This window comes from Marmota flaviventris, chromosome 10, assembly GCF_047511675.1.
Source record: "Marmota flaviventris isolate mMarFla1 chromosome 10, mMarFla1.hap1, whole genome shotgun sequence".
NCBI classification, from domain to species: domain Eukaryota; kingdom Metazoa; phylum Chordata; class Mammalia; order Rodentia; family Sciuridae; genus Marmota; species Marmota flaviventris.
In genome coordinates this window covers 103,774,130-103,797,668 of record NC_092507.1, presented here as the reverse complement: position 1 = coordinate 103,797,668, position 23,539 = coordinate 103,774,130, and the positions used below count along the sequence as shown (strand labels likewise).

The 23,539-nt window shown below is 38.8% G+C and overlaps 1 protein-coding gene across 1 annotated transcript in view; it reads right to left on the bottom strand.

The window, feature by feature from the left end:
* Positions 1-14,645, bottom strand: part of Cttnbp2nl (CTTNBP2 N-terminal like) — a 56,027-nt gene extending 41,382 nt beyond the window's left edge. Inside the window, exons 1-2 of the mRNA XM_027940333.2 lie at positions 14,573-14,645; positions 1,748-1,871 (exon numbers count right to left, since the gene is read on the bottom strand). The gene's annotated coding sequence lies outside the window, so the exon portion shown is untranslated. The remainder of the gene's footprint in view (positions 1-1,747; positions 1,872-14,572) is intronic.
* Positions 14,646-23,539: the final 8,894 nt, after the last annotated feature.

The window sequence follows — 23,539 nt, the reverse complement described above, 5'->3', positions numbered from 1 at the left end:
GGTTTAATTATTATAACTACTAGCCCCTCATTTTCCAAAAGAATTCTAAGAAAGGCATTACCAAAATTGAAGGCAGCCAAAATCAGTAACATCACAAATACGTTCAGCTGCCCCCTTTGTAGTTGGGAATCACCCATGAAGAACAGTGATAGCACCCTTTGGAATGGTGAAGAATTTAAACTACTAGTTGAGTCACACTAGTTTCTCAGATGAACACCAGTTCCAGGTTTCATGTTTTTACCTTCCTTATAAAGAGATAATAAGGCAGAGAAAATATCCTGTCATCTAATGTTCTTCCTCCCTGCCTGCCCCCTATTATATTAAGAAGAATAATGGGCACGTGGTAAAGGTACTGCATAAATACCAACTGCACAAAATAAATCAAAAGGCTATATAAGCACCAAGGTAGGAAGGTAGAAATAGAACTAAAAATGATAGATTTCACGCATATAATTACTCCCTTTCCTCCAATATCCTTATAGTCTATAAACATTCTTATTTAGAGATCCAAAACCGTGGCTTAGAGAAGTAGTGTGATACAGATAAAACATAATGGACTGAAAGTGAAGAGTATAGAATTTTAGTCTTGGCTTTGCCATAGTTCAGCTAGCTATATATGGCTTTGAGGAATAAAATTACATAGTTGCTCTGGCCCTGAATTTCTAATAGGTGAAAAAAAACCAAACTAGATAATCTTGGTTCAATTCTAAGCTTACAGAGTACAATTAAATACGAATAACTAAATTGGATTGCACCTAAATCAAAGTCTTTTACCTGTTATGATATGTAGACATCATCATAAAAGAATAAAATCAATAAAAATCTTTAGAATCACTTTAATTAATTATAAAGTAGTCCAGCCTAGGCAAGAAAAAAATTCGACTCTTTGTTAAACACATAAAGAACAACACTCAAACTTGCTACCTCTATGCCTAAATCACTCCCGCATACAATTTTTTGTTGTTGTTTTGATGTACTGGGAATTGAACCAGGAGCAGTCAGTCTACTTCTTAGTCATATCCCCAACCCTTGTGTGTATTTTTTTGTTGTTGTTATATTTCGAAATAAGGTATCGCTGAGCTGCCCAGGCAGGCCTTGAACTTGTGATCCTCTTGCCTCCCAAGTAGCTGGGATTATATGCATGCACCACCATGCTCAACTCACAAATTTTAATATCTGGAACATTTTACTAATACATAGCAACTCATTTAACTTAAGTGAATACAATATCAAATACTTTTTAAAATTTTTTTCTAGTTGTTGATAGACCTTTATTTCATTTATTTATATGTCGTGCTGAAAATTGAACCCAGTGCCAAGCAAGCGCACTACCGCTGAGCCCCAGCCCCAGCCTCCAATATCAAATCTTACACAGTAAGTAAAAAAGGTTAATAGTGGGCTGGGGTTGTAGCTCAGCAATAGAGTGCTCACCAAGCACATGTGGGGCCCTGGGTTCAATCCTCAGCACCACATACAGATAAACAAAATGAAGGTATTGTGTCTACCTACAACTAAAAAAACATAAAAATAAAAACAAAACAGGGCCATAGTTGTCTAACTCAAGTATAAACTTATTCCAGTAACCTTTATGAATTTTAAAATTTAGCAATTTGCTATTCTGCACATGTGAAATAATCTCAACATAAACTTTATAACATTTTTTGTCTGAAATATAAAGAAAGTAAAACTGAATTACATATTATGATGGCAGTGATCTTCCTGTGGACAGGGATGGGAGTATACTGACCTGATAATTGGCAGTCGTACTTCAGTCCTCAAGTATAAACTCTTATGGTTTTCCTCAATTAAAATTTGGAAAAAATGACAAATATATTTAGAATGCCATCAGCATGGTGGAAAAGTGTCCAATGCTGCAAAACAATAAGAAATTTATTATCCATGTGACCATACTATAAACAATCTGTAAATCTCACTAAAGTCAACCGTCATTATAGGATGGACAGCTGTAGGTTGACACTGACAAAGAAGAAAACAGTCAATTCTTCAAGTTGAAACTGAATAATATGAAAAATGAAAAAAAAAAATCAGGAATCTGACTTCCCTTTTGTAACTGTAATTAGGGAAGGTAGGGGCTTTTGAAATCTTTTTTACTTTAAGATGTCTAGTGCCACTGTAAGGATAAGCTTCTGAATATCACAGACTTTCTGAATTGACAAAAGTCTATTTGTTTGAATCACCATGACTTATGAATAATGAACTCAGAAAAATATAATTACAACTGAAATATTTAATCTGTCAAATTCAGTGAGGAAAATTCTCATCTCTTCTAAACAACCCGTGACCATCTCCTTTGTCTATAAGGCTGATTATATATCTCTACCTTCTACTTTTCCCATTTTTGTCCAAATATTAAATGTTGAATTATATGCAATTTTAGTTATATTTTCCTAGCTGTATTATACCCAGCAAACTGAAAAAAAAAAAGCGGAGGAATAGGAGTATAGCTCAATGGTAAAGTGTGTGCTTACCATGTGCAAGGTCCTGGGTTCAATGCCCAGAACTAAAAAAAAAAACAAATTAAAATGAAAAAAAGACAGACTTTAAATTTGTTAAATAAAATGTAATTTAGTTTTGTGTTTTAAGGCACCAAGTTTGAAAGCCTCTTTGAACTGCTGAAATCTAAAAGTCACATGGGTAGTGTCAAGGGAAAACTACAACAGTAAATTTTTGGTTGTTTCATTTAACCAAGAATCAGTCATTAAACTATGAGCTCTGTGTGGTGGCACATGCCTATAATCCCAGCAACTCAGGAAGCTAAGGCATGAAAACCACAACCTCAAGGCCAGCTTCAGCAACTTAGTGAGACCCCCATCTCAAAGAAAAAAAAAAAAAAAAGGGCTGGGGATGTAGCTCAGTGGTAAAGAGCCGCTGGGTTCAATTCCCAGTATCAAAAACAAACAAAAGAACTAATTATGAATCTCTCAATTTAGGAGAAATAGTGTGGGTTTATTGTGTGGTCAAGAATATAGAACCAACTACATGTAGGCAAATCATTGAATAAGCTAATCCAGCAATTTCTACCCAACAGTTTTGGGCAGACTTGTGGCCCAAAATTTTCAGAAAAAGGCTGTTTCTAACCCCATATTCATTATCAGAAATATGACTGCCAGATTTTTGGCATGCCACTTTGTATACAGACTCATTCCCTACTTATTTTCTAAATGAGCTGTTACTTGTCATTGTCATCATTCATTAAGTGACTTTGAAAGACAAGATCATTCCAACCAGATGCTCAGCTCATTCTTTCCATTAGATTTTCTCCTAGACGCAACTTTCCTTAGAGTTTACATACAGATATTTCTGTCTAAGGAATGATACAGTCTATAAATTTGAAATAAAAACCACTTGTGGACAAGTTGTCTGAATATTATCATCCTTTGTGGTATGGCCAGCTTTAGAGTTTCTCAATAAAAACACACACATAAATATATACAATAAGAAAGGATAAAGGTGTATATATTTCAATGTCCTTGAAAAATAAGACAATTTAAAGGCTAAGTAAGAAACATTTTTATGATACCAATATGTGATTTCACATCAGCTTGCCCAGCACACCATTCAGTCTATTCACAGTATTCACAGCTACTTCCCATCAAGTTAGATCCAACAGCCAGGACAACCTGAGTCTTTTTCTAGATGAACTTCCACGTGCCAGCATTCAAAAGAGTTATGGACACGAAGAAGAGCACACACACAATAACTCCCTAAGTGCAATTCTGCTTTTGCCTAAGAATTATGTTGCTGTGGCTCGGGCTCTTCTCATTTCTTTCTGACCTTTACCCTTCTCTAGATAATACCTGAGCGCATACAGAAATTGGGTGGCAGAAAATGAAACACCCCAAACAGCTTCTATAGCTATGTGAGCAAAGGGGCAGGGCAGGGCAGGGCAGGGCAGGGTGGAGTACAAGTAAAATGTTTGTCTGTCTAGTATCTGGGTGTGAGTATGTCTTTGTGTGGAAATGAAAGATTTATTTCTTTCCAAGTAGTAGATGATATAGTACATGAAAGAGGGAAAACAACAAAAATGCCTCAAAAAAAAAAAAATCTAAAGACACATTAAAAAAAAAATCAACTCAGCTAGTAATTTTTAAAATCAGTTATTTAACTTAGTAGATCAGTAAAATTTCTATTTTATACTTATATCAAATTTAAGCAACTTATACTTGGGCTACAATGGACTCAATACTAAATCTAAATATGGACAAAAATGCACTGCTATTTTTAAAAATGCATCCAAAGCACCAATTTTTTTTAAAAAATTTGTTATTGTACATTCATACATGCACTCAATAAAAATAGTGTAATTTAATCAATTTCATTCCCCAGTACCTCCCCTTCCCTTCCCTGATTCCCTTCTTCTATTCTACTAGTCTCTCTTTTTTAAAAAATTTTGTTCTAATTAGTCATATATGACAGAAGAAGCATTTTGACACATTGCACACAAATGGAGGCAAAGCATCTCTTATCATGAGGTAGAAAGTGTTAATCTGTTACCTGAACTATCTCAAAAAGACTTAAGATTCCCTACCCTCTGGCACTTCTGGCTTTCAGGAGTTAATTATGCATTTGGGGTAAGAGAGTAGTAGAACACTCTAAACAGTCTCTCTCATTCTTTTTTATTTTTCTAGTGCTAAGGATTGAACAGGGACACTTTACCACTGAGTTACATTCTCAGCTATTATTATTATTATTATTTTAATTTTGTGAAAGGGTACTGCTAAATTGCCCAGGATGGCCTCAAAAACTTGTGATCAAAACTTGTGATCTTCTTGCTTCAGCCCCTCCCTGCCCACCCCTGTCCCCCAACACACCCTGTAGCTGGGCTTATCAGCTCCTCTCATTTCTATTTTAGGATCAGGCTAAGGAAGAAAAACATGTCAATATACTGTAAGAAAGTAATTTTATGACTAGGAAAGTATATCTCTTGCACACATGTTAAAGAAAACTGTTCTTGCTTTATTTACAAAAGTTCTAAAATTAGGTATAAAAACCAATTTCATTTTATTGAATTCTATATTAAGCAATTATAAACTACTTTATTACCATCGTCTCAAAACAAGTTTCTCTCAATTGAAAGTAAAAGACATTGATAGACTATTTGGATCCCTATAATATATGTATTAATGGGCTAAATTGTTCCCCTTCACCCCAGTTCACATGTTGAAGTCGTAATTCTTAGTACCTCAAAATGTGACTGAATTTGGAGACAGAGTATTTAAAGAGGTAATTAAGTTAAAATGAGGTCATTACAGTGGTGCCTAATCCAACATGACTGGTATCTGTATAACAGGAAATTTGGATTCAGACGGGTCAGGGTAAGACAATGTGAAGAAACAGAAGGACAATCTTCTGTAAGCAAAGGATTAGTTTTAGACTTTTAGACTCCAGAATTGTGAGAAAATAAATTACTGGTTTTTAAGTCACTCAGTCTGTGGCACTCTTACTGTAGCCAAACAAAATAATTCAACTTGTTAACCATTTTCTTTCTTTCTTTTTTTCAGTACTAGGGATTAAACCCAGTGGTACTTAACCACTGAGCTATATCCCTAGGCCTTTTTATTTTGAGATAGAGTCTTAGTAAGTTGCTGAGGCCGGCAGTCTTCCTGCCTCAGCCTCTAGAATAGCCAGGATTACAGTCGTGTGCCACTTACTATTTTTAAACACTATTTGAACAACTCTAAGCCTTCTCCTAAGTATGAGAGTCCATGACATGCTATTTCTCAGAAGCCTTGCCTTGGTCTTATCAATCTGCTTTGTTTTAGCTACATTAGAGATAGCATTCTATAAAACAGAATGGCTCAGGAACATTTTTAGAGACTGTGAATTTTAAGATCCTTTGAGGAATGATGCTTTGAGTTATCCTGAAATGTAATAATACAAATAGTGCACTTAGAAAGAAATTACAGTGGTGCTAAGAGATCAAGATGCTTATCTATTCAATACTGTCAAGATATTTTGAAGTAGTCTCAAGAGACCAGCTCTGCAGTTAAACTCTTCAAGGTCAACATTTATAACATTACAGTATTCTATTAAAATACATAGTATTCTATTTAAAGCAGATTCTAGGATACCAGGCTTTATAGATTTATGCTTACTACAGAAATGAATAATGCTAACATAATCACCACCACCTCAGGATTCTATAGCATAGTTTTTGCCAAAGAACTCAAGCAATAATAGTAATAATGGAAAAAAAAATACACATTTATTGAGCTAAACATTAATGTGTACCAGACAGTGTTCCAATTACTTGATGTATTACCTAATTCAATCCTCACAATCACCTTAGGTGATAGATACTGTAATTTTAACAAATCCATCATCATCACTATCATCCCCATTTAACAGATGGCAAATTGAGACATAGAGGCTAAGTAGCCTACTCAAGGTCTCATAGCTAGTACATGGCAAAAATGGGATAAAACCAGGTAATTTGACTGCTGAGTCTTCCTGGTACTGACTGCTACCTGGTAACCACTGTTCACATCTGAGTTCATTTTATCTATGAAATGGTGTGGTAAAACAACCTCGGCTAAAATATGATTCACAAAGCTGGAAGGGATCTCAGAAATAACCTCAGCACTCTCATTTTACAGATGAGTACTGAGTACGTAAGTATAGTTAAATTTAACAAAGTCTAGCACTCATGTGTTTTTAAGATCTATTCTAATTCACTTTCTGGTACACCAGGGCAGGTATCAGTTGTTATTTTGTTCAGTTCTAAGATTCATGCATAATCTGTACAAGTATGCATGCATCTGTCTCTTCCTCTTTTTGTATCTCTTATGTGTTGCCAGCAAGATTTACACACACACACACACACACACACGAAAAGTAGGAAGTAGCCATATGCCCATAAACAAACATTCAAATATCTCTCCCTTCATATGAGGACATTAGCACAAAGCATTAAAAACAGGTCTGTCTACCTGGATATCTATCTGTTTACACCCTTTCAAGTGTTCTTACTGCGATAAGACCAAACCAGAATAACTACATTAGTTAAGCTACTGGAATGGATGTTAATGAAAACAAATAATAGTTTTACATTATTACATTTTTTTTCATTCAAAATTTAAGACAAAGATATATATCTTAACATCAGAATATTATCAGAAGTTTGAACTTTTTCAACATCTGTTAGTTGGTTTTATTTAGCTTAAATTATAACTTGATTTCAACCCAATTTGTTTGAAAATTTATATCATCTATTGGTCCCTTATATTTTTGCTTTTCTGAAATAAAGTCACTTCAAGGGAACAATAACATATAGACTGATTTTATTTTCAGTAAAATGATTCACAGACCATAATTCTAGAGGAAGCCTGGAATGCAAAAATCCTTCATTTGAACAAGACAGTCATTGGCTCCTCTAGGATTCCAAAATAGAAACTCCATAGAGGTATGGAGGATTAACTGTAAACAGTTAAGGTTTGTCTATTTTGGCTATGTTCATAACCTGATCCTCCCCAAACTGGAAAAAACAAAACAAACAAACAAAAAACTTCACACAAGACTCTGACAGAAGTATTAACTGGTGATGTTGTTTGCAAATTACTGGAAAAAAAAATTTAACAATTGGTATCCACTGACTATTAACAACAAACCTAGTAATTATTTTTGCTCCAGGGTTCTTCAGGGACAGTATTTTGTAGGGGAAAGAGTATGTTACAGAGGAAAGTGCCTGGATTTTGGGTCCTACAGAGGTTATTTTGTATCTTAGCTCTGTCATTTCAGTTCCTTGACCCATTTTGAGCTCTACTGGTTCATCTATAAAATGGGGATAACAACACATACTCTAATAGGAGTTAAGGATTTAAATGAGTTAGTGACTGGCCAATCTCTCATTTCTCATACCTAAAGATCATTCATTTGATTTCATCTTTAAGGGTAATGAAGTTTTCCCTTTTTCCAATGGAGCACCATTGTCTATCATTCATGAGCCTAATTTAAAAATCAAAACAAATTTACTCCTGACTTGGGCTGATCTGTTTCAAGGGAGGAGATGGCCTGGCTAGGGAAAGTCTCTTTTGAGATATGTTCTACACATGTTCAGGCCAATGACATCTGCACACTACTTGGATAAAGGAAAGGACATTCTTCTGCCTAGACTAGCTTTTTATGCCCTTAGTAATATAAGTGAAAAGCATCCTTTGCTTCCACTGAATTTTTATAGCTTTTAATCAAGTTACAATTTTAACTTGAAATGACTAAGAAGTGGGTTTTCTAAAAATATCACAGCTATTTTTACATTAAATGCAGAATGCATATGTATCTACATTCTAATACATCCATTCATCTGGTTCCATACCTGTTTTCTGTCTCACAAGACTGAACTTTTCTGGACAACTGTTGTGACTATTCAACTTGTAGAAACTTAGCACCCTATAGTCTTTGTTTTAAAGGGATACTCAAAAAAACAAATAAACAAAACAAACAAACATTGATTGGAAAGAAACGTACATTACTTGAAATCCCAGTCCACAAATGGACTTTATCTTTTAGGAAAGGAGCAGCTGCTAAACATTTGTAGTCAGGTAACTATGATAATGAAAGCATAGTTTTAGGAAGGCTGAGGCTTAAGGTACACAGCTGACTTGACTGAAGAAAAACAGTTGGTAGAAAAATTTAACAGCACAGAAATGAGGCAAAAACATGTGAACTAGAATGGTAGTGGCAATATGGAAAAGTGATATCAAAATGATACCAGACATACTATAAAGAAATAATTCACTTTTAGTAACTTGGTGACTGATTCCATTTAGAAAGCTTAAGAGGGGAAATAATTCCAGATCAGCTGAGGTTTTGAGACTGGGTAGCTAGATGTATGTCATTAACAGAAACGAGGATGTTAGAAAAGGAACTGGTTTTAGGGGGAAATGATGACTGTGACGTGAGACATGCTGAATGAGAAGTTATTAGATCTCCAAGAGGAACATGTATAGAATTAGCTAGTGTGGTGTGTCAGGGGCTTAAAAGTGAAGAAGCCTTTGGAGATGGAGCCTTTTAAGAAAATTTATCCTGTGTCCTCAATTTAAGGAAAACATTGTTTGTATCTTTAAATATTTTTTTAAAATATTTTTATTTTTTAGGGCGACACAATATTTTTATTTTATTTTTATGTGGTGCTAACGATCAAACCCAGTGCCTCATGCATGCTAGGTGAGCACTCTACCACTAAGCCATAGCCCCAACCCTTAAAAATATTTTTGGTTGAAGATGGACACAATATTTTTACTTATTAATTGAATTTTATGTGGTGCTGAGGATCAAACACAGTTCCTCAAGAGGGCTAGGCAAGTGCTTCACCACTGAGCTACAACCCCAGTGTAAAGGTCCATTTGTATTTGTTCCTTTAACTATTAAGCCAGCTAAGAACTAGACAGGTTCTACTGTTCCTACAGCACCTGCCGTAACAGAAAGGACTTGTTAGCAGAAAGCAAGCAATGGGCACCCCCCCAAAAAACGTTAGTGCTTCTTTTTCCTTCACACCCATCTGTTCTTTTTCATCCTTCTCTCCTTTATGACTTATAATTCTTACCTCTTGCTAAAACAATTCATCCTGTCCCCCCTTTGTTTTTTCCTGGCTTGTCACTTTTCTATGATGGTAGACTGCCAGAGCACACTCCAACCTACCTCTCCCAGCAGTTCTGCAACAAAGAATCTGCAACAAAGGAGCAAGATGCTCCTAAGGCTCAGGGTGAGTCATCTTTTTTGTCTGTAAGCTCCATCATCTTGTGCTCCTCTATTTTCCTTTCTACTTTCTATTAAACTCATTAACAATTATGGGATATAGTCTTTAAACTCAATAACAATTAAGGATTATATTCTTTGTGGCTCCAGAAGTCAGTAATTCATTCAACAGCAAAGGACACATTTAGATTGGAAACTTTGGTGCTATACCTGAAAACATACAGTTTGGAAATACCTGTCAGGGAGGAACTATATAATTTGTTTACTTCATCGCCTGCTTTATAATCCTGTTCAACTCACAAACTCCCACCCTTACTATCCCCCACCTTCACACTTAACCTACCTGTCCATATTTTCTTCTTATCCCAGCCTTGGTTGTTCCTATACTCACTCCTTACTTTTTTTTTTTTTGTAATTTTTATGTGGTGCTGAGGATCGAACCCAGTGCCCTGCGCATGCCAGGCAAGCGCGCTACCACTTGAGCCACATCCCAGCCCAGCACTCCTTACTTTTGAAGAAGCAAGAGAGATGGTCTTCAAAAATAAGGCAAAAATTACTTTATATCAACATAACCATTGAAAATCCCTTACATCTCACAGAACATACAACTCCACACAGTAATCACAGTACCTACAAAAGCCATTTATCTGACATTCAGAATGGTGCCATTAAACCGTTAAGAGTTTAGAATAGAGCAACTGATAATTCACAAAGATGACAACGGATGGTTTAATCCCTTGCCTTTCTTCTTCCTTGAGTCAAAAAAATTCCAGAAAGATAATGTGCATGATAAAATTACACACACACACACATACACATGCACAAAAGCATGCACACTCCAAGACAGATAGACACATAGATCCTTGGTTCAGGTGTCTGACATCATGACATACACAAGCTTTACTTCTCTACTTAAGAATCCTAACTATATACTGATAGATTCAAAAATTAAAAACTATAATCAAACACTACTTTGTCACCTTTGCTAAAACATTAAAGGAGTAATAGAATATTTTATATTAATTCTTTAACTCACATGCCAAGTGCTAACAATAAGAGTAATAATAATATCTTTTAATTATTGAATACTTCCTATCTGTGGGCCCCTTGCTTTGTCTCTCTGTCTCTCTGTCTCTCTCTCTCTCACACACACACACACACACACACACACACACACACAATCTCATAGCTGAGGAAACTGAGGTAAAGTGAAGAGAAACTGAGGTAAAGCAGAAGAAAAACTCTGCTTTTACTCCAGGTTACACATGAAACTGTAGCAAAGTTGGGATTAGAAGGCCAATTTGCCTTTAAAGTTGTGCCATACCCTTTAAAGTTGTGCCACACACACACACATTCTATGGCCTCACAATTAAAAGGCCATTTTCTCACTGAAATGGTTTGAAGTGAAACTTGGAAGATTTGATTTTTAATTATTAGCTGAAAAAATTCAGGAATTAGTGGTCTTAACAGTCTGACAACCTCCTCCTAGTGTCAACCACCACAGACTCTGGACAGATTTCCTCTAGAAATAAACTACTAGTATGGGCATAATATGCCCACCATGACTATAGTTAGGGACCCAGAAGTGTTCTGTGCCCCTACTTTTTATATGTGTGTGTATTTGTGTGTGTGTGTGTGTGTGTGTGTGTGTGTGTGTGTGTGTATTCCCCCCGACCCCCCAGGGATTGAATCCAGGGGGAATTAACCACTTAGCCACATCCCCAGCCCTTTTTATTTTTTATTTTGAGACAGGATCTTGCTAAGTTGCTTAGGGCCTCACTAAATTGCTGAGGCTGGCTTCGAACTTGCGATTCTCCTGCCTCAGCCTCCTAAGCTGCTGGGATTACAGGTGTGTGTCACAGCTCCCAGCCCTATTAATATATTTAGTGCTAGTTTAAAAGTACAAAATCAGATTGCAGAATCATTCATAACCCACTTGAATCAAAGTGTGAAATATGATATATCAAGAAACATGTAATGTTTTGAACAACCAACAATAAAAAATTTTAAAAAAAAAGTACAAAATCAGGGTTAGGGATGTAGTTTAGTGATAGAATGCTTGTATACCAGGTATGAGAGCCTGAGTTCAACACTCAGCACACCAAAAACAAAATAAAACAAAAAAAACCTAAGAACCCACTTTTAAAAATTCCAGAGTAGAACAATAATATGTCAAAACCAAACACTCAGAAACTATTCTTAAACAAAAATTAGCAAACATTCCCTAGTGTGCTCTCCCAAATTCACTTCACTCCCATCAGGTCAGATTCTTAAAAATACAGGATCCTAAAATGACACTACTGATTATATTCCTAAGTGTAGTTCATCTTTCATGATGGCAAAGTTCTATTATCTAACCAGTAAATTTTATAGGAAATTCAGTGTTTTAGAGTCATTTAAGATAATACAGTTTTGTAAGATAGAGAAAATCAAGTTAAATCTATACAAAAAGTAGACTGTTTATACTAATAAGATGTACCATATTTTATTAGTGCATTATCTTTCCAGTCCATTCTAAAGTGACAGCTTTAAACTAAATTCAACAAACACTTGTTAAGTCATACATGGGGTATTGTGAAAGGTACAAAGATGTAAAAAAAATACTATATACCCTCGAAGAATTTATAATTTAATGAGACTACATTAGACATCTACATAAAAATCCTCTATATACAATGCTTTTCTTCATCTAACATGAACAAAAAGATGTTGAAAAAGTTAGAGGAAAGATTTCCAAGACCCAAAGGTGAATAAAACAGGTCTTGTTTATTGTGCCAAATAATCAAAGAACCCTATTTACTTTTTTCTCTGTTATTAAGGCCCTGGCAATCACCATTACTTTGGTATCCTTAACTCTCTTACCTTAGTTTATTTTTTGTTCTCTGCTCATGTAATAAGATACATCTTTTGGGGATTTCCTGTTCTGCGTTTAGTTTTTTCTGCTGCTATTGCTGAGGGCCCATGTCTTACCCTCCTACTGCAGTAAACTTTGTGTTTGCTGGAGAGACCCTCCACAGTTTCTTCTTTGTGTTTTCCTGGAGATCTGGAAACAATCACTGAGTAGATCTGTGAGCTATGAGCATGGCTCTGAAACGCTGGAACCTAACTATTAAAAAATAATCACCTTGGGGCTGTGGCTCAGTGGTAGAGCGCTCACCTGGTGCGTGCAAGGCCCTGGGTTCAATCCTCAGCACCACATATAAATAAATAAATAAATAAAGTTAAAAAAAATAATCACCTTCAGCAAGTCTACCTTCAGAAGTCTTATCAGGAAGGTAAGACAACAGCCATTACAATAACTGTGACTCCAACTCCTTGCCTCTCATTGCTATCAACTATGGCTACAGGTAATAGTAGTGAGATGGACTTGAGAATAAAACAGAAGAAACAATGCTAAAAATATGGTAAATTTTGATATAATGGATAGTGCTGGCCACAGATGATTACTGGAGATTAACACTGGTTAAAAATCATCAATACCATGCACCTGCTGAAATGAAGGCCAGGGGCTTCTCCAATGTAAAAATTCTTATGAGCACACTACAGAAACACTTTTTTCTAGAGTTTATTTTTATCTCTGAGACTTAAAAATTGCTCTTATTTTCATACTCTAAATTTTGGTATATGATACCAGCATTGTAAAACCAATTAACATTGTATATGTATTAGTTTCCTCTGGGGATAAAAACTCAATATAAGAGGGGCTACAGAGTAATCAAAGGCCACAGGACCAGATTAATCATAAACCCAGCCAACTGAACCTGAATTTTCTTCAAACACTTCCTGCCTTTTGTTTCAAACTGCAGTACACCTCCAAGGTTAACTGCAGTCTCCCTGAGCAACAGACCAACCCACCCCAACTGGGAGATACTGATCCGTAATGGAATGTTACTTACTTATCTATACTGTTTCACTTAAAAATAGGCTGTTATTCATTGACTGTCAAACAATATACACTGCATTCCTACCCACACAAGGCCAACTCTGCAGATACCCAACACACCCACCTCACTGTGAAATGTAAGAGGAGGGTTTTTCATCAAGTTTCCAGGGAAGAAATCGAGTGGAAAGCAAAAATGAAAACCAAGTGAAACCTAAAAATCCCTTAAAAGCTGGGTTCTCCCCAAAGTAATACAGAGTAAAGGGAAGGTACAAAGGGGGAAGGACAGGAGGTACTTTACTATTTCCCTCCTTCTTCCAGAGTCTTAAAAAAAGTCCCAAAGATGGGCAGCTCTGCATTCTCTGCAGTAGACCAGACCATCCTAGGGGCTGCAGGAGGAAAGGCAAGCATCAGAAAATGGGGGATGGGAACAATTTAAGAGGGGAAAGGCCGCTTCGTCTGTGAAGCTGGCTGTCTGGGTCGTCTTTGATGTGTGCTTCGCCCCATCCCTCTTTTTTTTCGGAAAATACTGATATTATCCTACGATGAAAACTAGCACCGGTTCCACCCCTGCGAGCAAGGACAGGTGGAAGGAGGGATGCCTGGCCTCCGGGGGGGGGGGGGGTACAAAATGGGGCTGGGGGAGCAGCCTAGAGAATGGGAATCTGTGAGTCCTCCGCCAAGGCTGATGCGCGCGGGGCGAGAAGGGGCTTTAAACGAGGGGTGTCAAGGGGGAAGCCCCTTCTGTGGAGTTGGAAACTGACCAAGGACAATAAGTCCTGCGAGGACCCTCGAAGGATGAGGAGCCGCCTCCTCAGGGAATACCGAGAGGTGGAGGAGACGGCCCCGCCCCCTCAGGGGACGGGCCCAGCGGCAGTTGGGGCCGTGGCGAGAGGCCACCAGGGCGTCTATCCTTGCTCTTCTTCTGAGAACCCGGCCTCCCAGCCACCTCCAAGCCCAAGCACCAGCAGCTCCTACCTTTCCGCGGCGCCGGGGATCCACTCCCAGCCGCCTCCGCCACCCGCTCCCCATCCGCAGCCTTCCGAAGCCCCGCCCCTTCAACCGCCGGCCGGGGCACTGGCGTTCACCGGGACCAATCGCCGCCTCGCTTCTACAACGCTAGTCCCAATCCGCGCTGGCCGGAGGAGGGGCTTCTCCAATGTCATTCAAGCTCCTCCCGGGGCCCCAAGATCCCTTTTGTTTGGGGAGAGCCAAACTGGGATTGAGCTCGCGTCACTTCCGGGAGGAAGCGATCTCCTCCGGCCGGGGCTGGAGGGTGGGCTCGAGGGTGGGCTAGCGCCCTTCCCGGGCCGGGTTCTGCAAGTTTCAACGTTCTGTGCGGTTACTGGGCTGGGCCGTGGCGAGGGTCTCGTGTTTTACCCCAATTGTATGGTATGGGAAGTTTAGGAATGGCGGGCTTCTGGTGACCTAAAGGGATTTTATCCAAAATGTTAGTAAATGAAGTGTTTTGGTGTCTATTTAGAATTAGTTATTGAAAAACCTAGTAACGTGGCTTCCCTGCTCCCTCCTTTTTTCCTGGACCCGCCTGTGGGTGTGGTGCTGGAAGCTAGGGCTCAAAGATGAAGCACCCAAAGACCACCCTTCTATTTTCGCGATTGAAGCAGAATAGGATTCTGTCTCTGGAGCCCCGGGGCGGAGAAACCCGATTCCACCGAGAGAACCTAAACCCGGCTGACCTGCCTTCTAAGCAGAAGTCAAATAATTGCAAATTTGTGTGTGGTTTTTCCACACTATCCTTGCCAGTCGAGGGGACTTTCCTGTGTTCTAGGCTCCATTATACTGTGGGGGTAATGGCGTTTGTAGTCAAGCTGAAACAAAGAACGTTCGGATGCAATGAATGAATGAATGTCCTCCTTGTAAAGAGATAAACAGATCTTGGTGATAGTAAGACCTACATAAGACCAGATAACTGAGGGAAAAGGATGCTTCCTTAATTGCGCCCCTACCTGAGGTCAAAATTTCTGGTTTTCTTTTCCATAGGCTGCACTTCAGCTTACAAATTGATACTGCTGGTTAAATTAATAATAATTACGTTATTTTAAATACTGCCAAGACAAATATTTTTAATGCACAAATAATGTACTACTTTATCATTCTAATTTTAGTATATTTGCTGCTGAAGCAAGCACAAATGTGCTACTTTAAATACATTATTCCTAATCTTGACAATTATTTTAGCAAGACAGTATTAGGAATCTAGTACTCAACCTAAGCAAGCACAACACTCAGGGCCGAAGCAGCCTGCCTTCATGCAGTTTTCAGTGTGGTGGGGGGATGTGGTCAGTAGTTTGAAGGAAGTAAACAAGCATTTATCATGTCATCATTGTGCTATGTTCCTTCATATAATGATATTTAATCTAAAGTATGAGAAATCAGTCCTACTCTGCAAAATATCATTGTGTCCAATTTGCAGATGGGAAGAATGAGATTCAGAGAAATCTGAAATTCAGAGGTGATAGAGCTAGTAAATGGAAATGGACGGACTTCAAATATGGACTTGTAACTCCAAACCTGTGCCATATTCTGCTCACCATAGACTGGCTCTCCTGAGAACTGATCCAGCCAATGGGCTTGGATGATTTTAAAACCAACATTAGAGCCAGAAAAACAGCTGCATGCCTCCCCCTATTGATGGTAGGCTGAAGAGGGTCATTCCTACAACTGTAGATGAAGTACAGAAAGGTTTGTCAAGGTGCTCCACAGCAGCCCAAGTGCTTTTGGAGTAATAATGTAGGACACAGAACTTGAGAAAGATGTCTGAAAGATAAGATGAAGGGCCAGGCTTATAATAGGTGCTTATTAAATACTGACTTGACCTAAAATGTCTGAAATGGTTAAAAACAAAGTATTGGGTGTTGGAATAGGCTCACAAACTTGAAAAATCCCATTTCCTCCTCCTCCCTTTTGCTTTGCCTATGGGTGTGCAATGAGGAAGTACCTCATCGCCTGGCAATGAGGCAGATGTGGGATAACAGGCTATTTTTCTGCAGGCTTCTGAGTCATTCTAAGAGTTGTCCTAGTAAATCAGTTCCTCGCTCCTCCCCTTCCCTTCCTTTGTAGCTATTAACCCACCACCACCCACTCTACTCCAAGGCCGACTTGGTGGGTGTAGTACCCTGTGATCTACTTCCTTTACAGCAATGGGCAGCTTCTCTGGTGCCCCTGGGTTCACTTCTGTGCTCATGAGTAAGTGTGGACCAATTCAGCAAGGATGAGATCACCCCTGCCTTGTAAGGATTCAGAGTCCTGAGGGTGTACAGATTGCTTTCCTTTTGTTACCCCTTGAGGTAGTCAACAGGCAGGGCTTGTGAATCTCATGTGACCTTCAAGCTATGGCAGTGTGAGCAAGTTCTAGAGTTTTATAATTCTTCAATATATAAAACTTGTAAATAAATTGAGAGTCTGGTACAAAGGTGTACACAGAGATAGAGAATGGGTTTATAATAATATCTTAGATTTATATAACAATATAACATGTTTATATCTGTTATTTTATCAACTTGCCAGTAAGTATTTATTAAATGCCTACTGTGTGTCAGGTAACAACTTTTATAAAAAGTGCCAAAAGATTATAGATTGGGTCAATTTTTTCTCCAAATAGGTAATCTTTCTAGATAGGTATTCTATAAATGCTTGTTGCTGGTTTAGGGAGGCAATGATAGAGTAAAGGGGGTTAGACTGGAATAAAAAAAATCAGTCACAAACTCTATTAGTTTTCTTGGGCTATCATAACAAATTATCACGAAGTGGGTGGCTTAAAACAACAGAATTTTATTCTTTGTCTGTAAGCTAGAGATGGAAGATCAGGGTGTTGACAGAATCGTTCCTTCTGGAGGTTCTGAAGAGGATCCATTTTATGTTCCTCTCCTAGCTTCTGGTCATTCCCTGTAGTCCTTGGCACTCATTGACTATGGTTGCATCACCCCAATCTCTGTGTCCATCATCACCTTGCCTTTCCCCCCTATGTCTCAGGGTTCTTATGACCTTTTCTCTTTTATAAAGACATCAGTCATATTGGATTTAGAACCCAATCTAATCCAGTGTGATCTCACCTTAACTCATTACAGCTGCAAAGACTCTATTTCTATATAGGTTCTCTGAGGTTCTTGCTCAACATGAATTTTGAAAGGACACCATTCAACTCAGTATACAAACTTACTTGAAAAAGTAATCTCCCCATTTTACCCTATATAACTTCATTCGTAAATGGCATGAAGTAATGGACTAATTCCTGAAGGTCATTTCAGTCTGATTGTAGTATAATTTAATATATGCTACATGCATTTATCAAGATATTGTCGTGTACCACTACTCAATGACTTTACATAGTACATCCCTTTAAGAACCCTTAAAATAATCCCAATATTACCATTTTACAGATTTGGAAATTGAGAAACAAAGAGGTCCACAGTCATATGAAATTCATGAATGATGAACATAGAAGATTTACTAAATTCCAAAGTGCATCCTCATAATTGCTATGCTCTGTCATCTTTCCATTAAGTTGCATGGGTTAGAAAAATGGGAAATGCAGCAAATATTATAAAATTTGATTTATGGAATACTTGGAGTCGAGTAGCAATTTTCCTGGAGTTATGTGCTTAGTTGGAGCTGATTTTTAAAACCAGGGAGGGCTGGAAGTGTAGCACAGTGGTAGAGTGCTTGCCTACCACATGCAAGGACCTGGGTTTGATCTCCAGTACTACATTAAACAAAACAAAAACAAACAAGGGAAAACAAGAGAAGAGGAAGTGAAAGCTTAATAGAGAAGGGGACTGCACTGGGCATTTACCTAAATCTCGGTTTCCTCCTTTGTAAAATGGGATAATAGTTTGCCTAGGATCACCAGATGCTTGTGAATATCCAAGCAAGATGATGTATTTCAAAGTATCTGGCCACCCTTTTGAGAGATTATTATAAATCACCTGGGAGATCCTGCTCAAGCTCTTTCTCCTTGTGAATTCTTGCCTTCCAATTAAACATCTGGGGCTCTGTAGGAAACCCTCTAGCCATAACCCACAGCATTTACTAAGATACTGGGTGAGCTAGATGAAGAAACTGGAATGAGTGGGAAAAGTGATATGGCCTGTCTGCCACATCCGAGGGTTACGGTCCAGACGCCGGAAAATGCGCTCCATCCTGGGCCAGGCTGAAGCGGAAGGGAAAGTGTGCTTCCCCAGTCCCCGGCATTTCTCCCCATCAATTGTTCTCAGGAAGACCCTCCTGGGTAGTCCTCAAACGTTCTCTCCCCCGGCTTAGATCTGGGCGGCTGGGGCACCGCGGGAGTTCAGAGATTTATGGGTGTGGCTCTAACTGCGTTCCCGAGCTTATTGCTCCTCCTAGCGTTGAGTGGTGAATCCTGCAACTGTCAACTTTTGGCCACCTTCTGGTCCACCTCCTCATAGTTTCTCCTTTTATGAGTGTGGGCTGAAAGCCCAGCAGGTAGAGGATTCCAGGGGCAGGCAGTCCAAAATTCACCTTCACAGATCAATTATTTTGGCTTTTAATTAAATGTCGGGACCAGCTTGGTTATGATGGAGCTACGAAACCCTTATCTTTGCAATGGGGAGAGGTCCCAGAGGGACAGGGAAAGAAATCTAACATTAAGTGCCTACTGCATTAGGCACTGTGCCAGGTTCTTTAAATATATGACATCAATAATCCTTATAATCTTTACATGTTTAATTCTCACAACCATCCTGAGAAATAATTATTATTGTAGTTTTTCAGGAGGGAAAGCAAGTTCAGAGAGGCAAGTATCTTGCTCAAGGTCATAAACAGTAACAATGATAATAATATAAACCAATTATTTAGTACCTACTTTGCATATCATTTCTTTTAATCCTACATTAACACTTTAAAGTCCATTGTGCTTATGAGGTTACTGAGATTCAGACAGCTTAAGAAAGGAATAACTAGTTAGGTGTGGTGGTGATCACCTGTACTTCCAGCTACTCAGTAGGCTGAGGCAGAAGAATAGTGAGTTTGAGGCCAGCACAGCAAATTAGCTAGACTCTGTCTCAAAATGAAAAATAAAAAGGACTGGGAGGAAATGTAGTTCAGTGGTAGAGCACATGTGGATTCAATCCCCAGTACAAAAAAAAAAAAAAAAGAAAAGAAAAAAAAATGTGGTGGTGGGATATCTAAGAATCATTCCTGGCTTACTGTTCTCATTCCACTGTGGAGCTGATGGGTGATAGAGGTGGGACTCCAGCTCAGGCCAGTGTGACTCAGGGTTATTTCCATTGTTTGGGCTGCCTGACGGTCCTTCTCTGAGGACCAGGAAACTAGGGTCATGTGTTGCTTTGGATCTTCTAAGAAAGCCAAGGCAGAAGTCTATGTGATCCTGGGAACAATTTACTCAAGGAAACATGCAACCAGAGCAGCACTCTCGGAACTGGTACGTTACTGCTATCAGTGGCCAGAACCTGCAGTTTCGTCTCTCTTGAATCATTCTGTGTGAAACTCACATGCTGCTGGGAAGCTGGTGGGCCAGGAAGGGGAATGCAAAGCTTATAGGGACCTAAAAGGGATGGTAGATGGAAAATTCCTGGAAGCAAATGAGATAAACCATGGTGTTTCCAAGTAAATTGTTATCATCACATATGCCATGTAATGAATTGATGAACAGTTTGATATTTTGTTATTTCTAAACATGAATTTGGTACAGGCAGAGATATGGGAAAAGATTACTTGGCTGTAATTTTTTTTTTAAATTTTTTTAATATTTATTTTTTAGTTTTCGGCGGACACAACATCTTTGTTTGTATGTGGTGCTGAGGATCGAACCCGGGCCGCATGCATGCCAGGCGAGCGCGCTACCGCTTGAGCCACATCCCCAGCCCCCTTGGCTGTAATTTTTTGAAACTTCATTCCATTAAAGATGAACTCTTCTGCGTCTTCTGGCTCCTTTCCTTCCCGTCTCAATTCCTCTTCTTCCTACTATTCCCCAGGTGCCTTCTTTTCATATATGGCCTGATGCCTTTCTGTCTCTGTTGGCTGTTCAGAAAGTCTTAGTGGCCTAGCCAGAGGTTTGCAGCTGCCTCAAAGTCTGGTCTTCTTTCTCTTTCCTGCCCCCACCCGCTTTTCTTCCCGACACATGACCTGACATTAAGCAGAAAACAATTTCTGTGCTAGGGCCAGAGACATAGCTTTGGCTGGGCCAGCCTGCCCTACAGTTTCAATTTGATGAAAGCCAATTACACATTTCCTCTGGTCTGTTATTTCAGCTGAAGTACCACACTTGGCTGAATGGGTCCTTGTTGCTCACAAAAGGGAGACATATTTGTAGGGAAAGTAATGACCCGGTTATGGCTGCACCATCATTTCTAAGCAATTTCCAGGTAAGTGGTCCTTTGGAGTAGGCTTGTGCTGGAAGCTTCTATGCCCTCATTTCCTGCCTCAAGGATCCTGCTGGGCCCCTATGGGGCCTAGTCTGCCCTGAACAAAGTGATCAGGTGACCCAGGACTTCTGCTTCTTTGGAAGAAGTTTGTACATTTTCCAGCCCCTTTTCTTTCTGCTACTTGCCTCCCTCTTGTCCTCTTTTATTCCTAAAATAATCATTGAAAGCCTATTACCATTACACTGATAACTAACACACAATTCTGGACCCCGGGGCACTCACAGCTTTGAGGGGAGGTGAACTTGTGTAACTGGCTGACTCAAGCAGTATGCTTTCTTGCAGCCACGTGTTCCAAATAAAATAACTCAAATCATTATCTTACATCATGATCAGGACTCACACTTTCCAAATAAAACAACTCACATCACTATCTTACATCACAATCAGGACTCCTCCAGATGTAAGGGAGCGAAAACTCCATCCAAATTGGCCAAAAGCAAAAAGATTTTTTAAAAAAAATTTTTAAAAAGGATTTTTATTGGCTCATGCAATGGAAAAATACAGGAGTAGCTGACTTCAGATGAGGCTTGATCTGGTTTCTCAAAAATGTTACCAGTATCAGGTTTCTCTCATATCTTTCAATACTATTTTACATGTGTTAGTTTTGTTTTTAGACATGTTTTCTTCCTTAACTAGCAATAAGCACAGTTTTGTAACCTGCCACATTCAATAAGAAAACTCACTTGTCTCTTTCCCAGGAGTTTGAAGAAAATCCTACTGTTTCTCTTTAGCTCTGCTTGGTCTAGTGTGTGCTTTTGTGTGTGTGTGTGTGTGTGTGTGTGTGTTTTGCCGGAGATTAAACCCAGGGCTTCATGCTAGGCAAGTGCTCTACCATTGAGCTATATCCCCAGCCCTTTTTATCTTATTTGAGATAGTAGTTGGGATTATAGCTGTGGATTCCCCTGCCAGGCCATGTGGTATTCTTGAACTGGTTATTGTGGCCAGGGGATGTATTGCTTTCATTGGCTAGATTTAGGTCATGTGTGCTACCTGGTGACATGAATGGAGACAGTTGAAAAGCTGTAAACTCAATTGAAAATATATCTGTCTCTGTTTGTCTATCTGTCATCTATCCATCTGTCCATCCAATCATGTATCATCTATATATCTATTAAACATCTATCATTTAACAATCAATCAATCAGTCATCTATTTATTTGTTATCAGAATAAGTGGTGATGAATGTTTAGGCATACTGCAAGTGTCTGCTACTCATTTGAGGGTTTATTTCTTGTTTGCTTTCAGGTTAGCTCAAAGCACAGTCTGCTTCACAATTGTCACTTGGCCCCTAACTTTTCCTCAATTTGCCTTGGCCATAATTTTGCTGCTGATCACTGCCAGCAATTTTAAGATGCCGACTGTGATCCTTATCTATTGTTGTTCAGAGCACTGCTATTGAAAGACTGCTGTGGCCAGGTATGGTGGTGTACACCTGAAACCCCAGTGACCCCAGAACCTGAGGCAGAATTTTAAGTTCAAGGTCAGCTTGGGCAACGTAATGAGACCCTGTCTCAAAATAAAAAACAAAAAGGGCTGGCTGGGGATGTAACTTAGTAACAGAATTCAATCCGTAGTAGCGTTAAAATAACATCAAAAAAGTGTCATGTGTGGTAGAATTAACTGAGAATTTGGGGGCCTAAATATGGTATGAGAAACCTTAAAAAGGTTTTGAAAGACTAGCAGTTCTCAGAGTTGAGGGTGTATTAGAATCACCTGCAGGTCTTGTTGAATCACAAGCTGCTGAGCCTGATTCAGTAGGTGTGGGTGGGCCCAAGAATGTGCATTTCAACTGAATTCCCATGCTTTAGGAACCCCTGTTTTAGGGCTGGGGTTGTAGAGTGGTAGAAGCTCAGCGGTAGAGCAGTTGCCTAGCATGTGTGAGGCATTGGTTTTGGTTCTCAGTACTGCATATAAAATAAATAAATACATAAGTCCATTGACAACTAAAAAATATTAAAAGATTAAAACCACATTTTAGACAATTTATTATGCACATAGATCAAGGTTTATCTCAAACTTGCCCAGAAGAACTTCACCTAAATTAGATTTATTTAAAATTGTCTCCTTAGGGATACTTTATAAGAATGAAAATAGTTTTGATTTTTCTCTTTAAAAAACAACAACGACAAAAATAGTTAAGTTACTGTGTTAATCTGAAAAGAAGTAAAAAACCAATTTCTACCAAAAAGTCTCTAGATGCTTGACTAAGAGCAGACAGCTGGCTGGAAACTAGTTTCCTAAAAGACGTCTTTGCCTTTAGTGTTTATCAGATGATTGCTTAAACATTTGATTAGGAATTTATATGATTCAAAGAAGTTCTGTTCCAGCCCAGTTTTGCAACAGTGTTTCTTTTCAAAAGAAAATTTAAAATTGAGTGTCAGTTAATACTAGATCAAGAGGCTCATGGACCATTCCCATCTCAAAGAATTCAATGTTGACTTCATCAGTCCTCTTTCGTCACCTTATTTCTAGGCTCCTTCTCTCTGCACCCTGCCTCCCATCTTCTCTTTCAGGGGTTAAC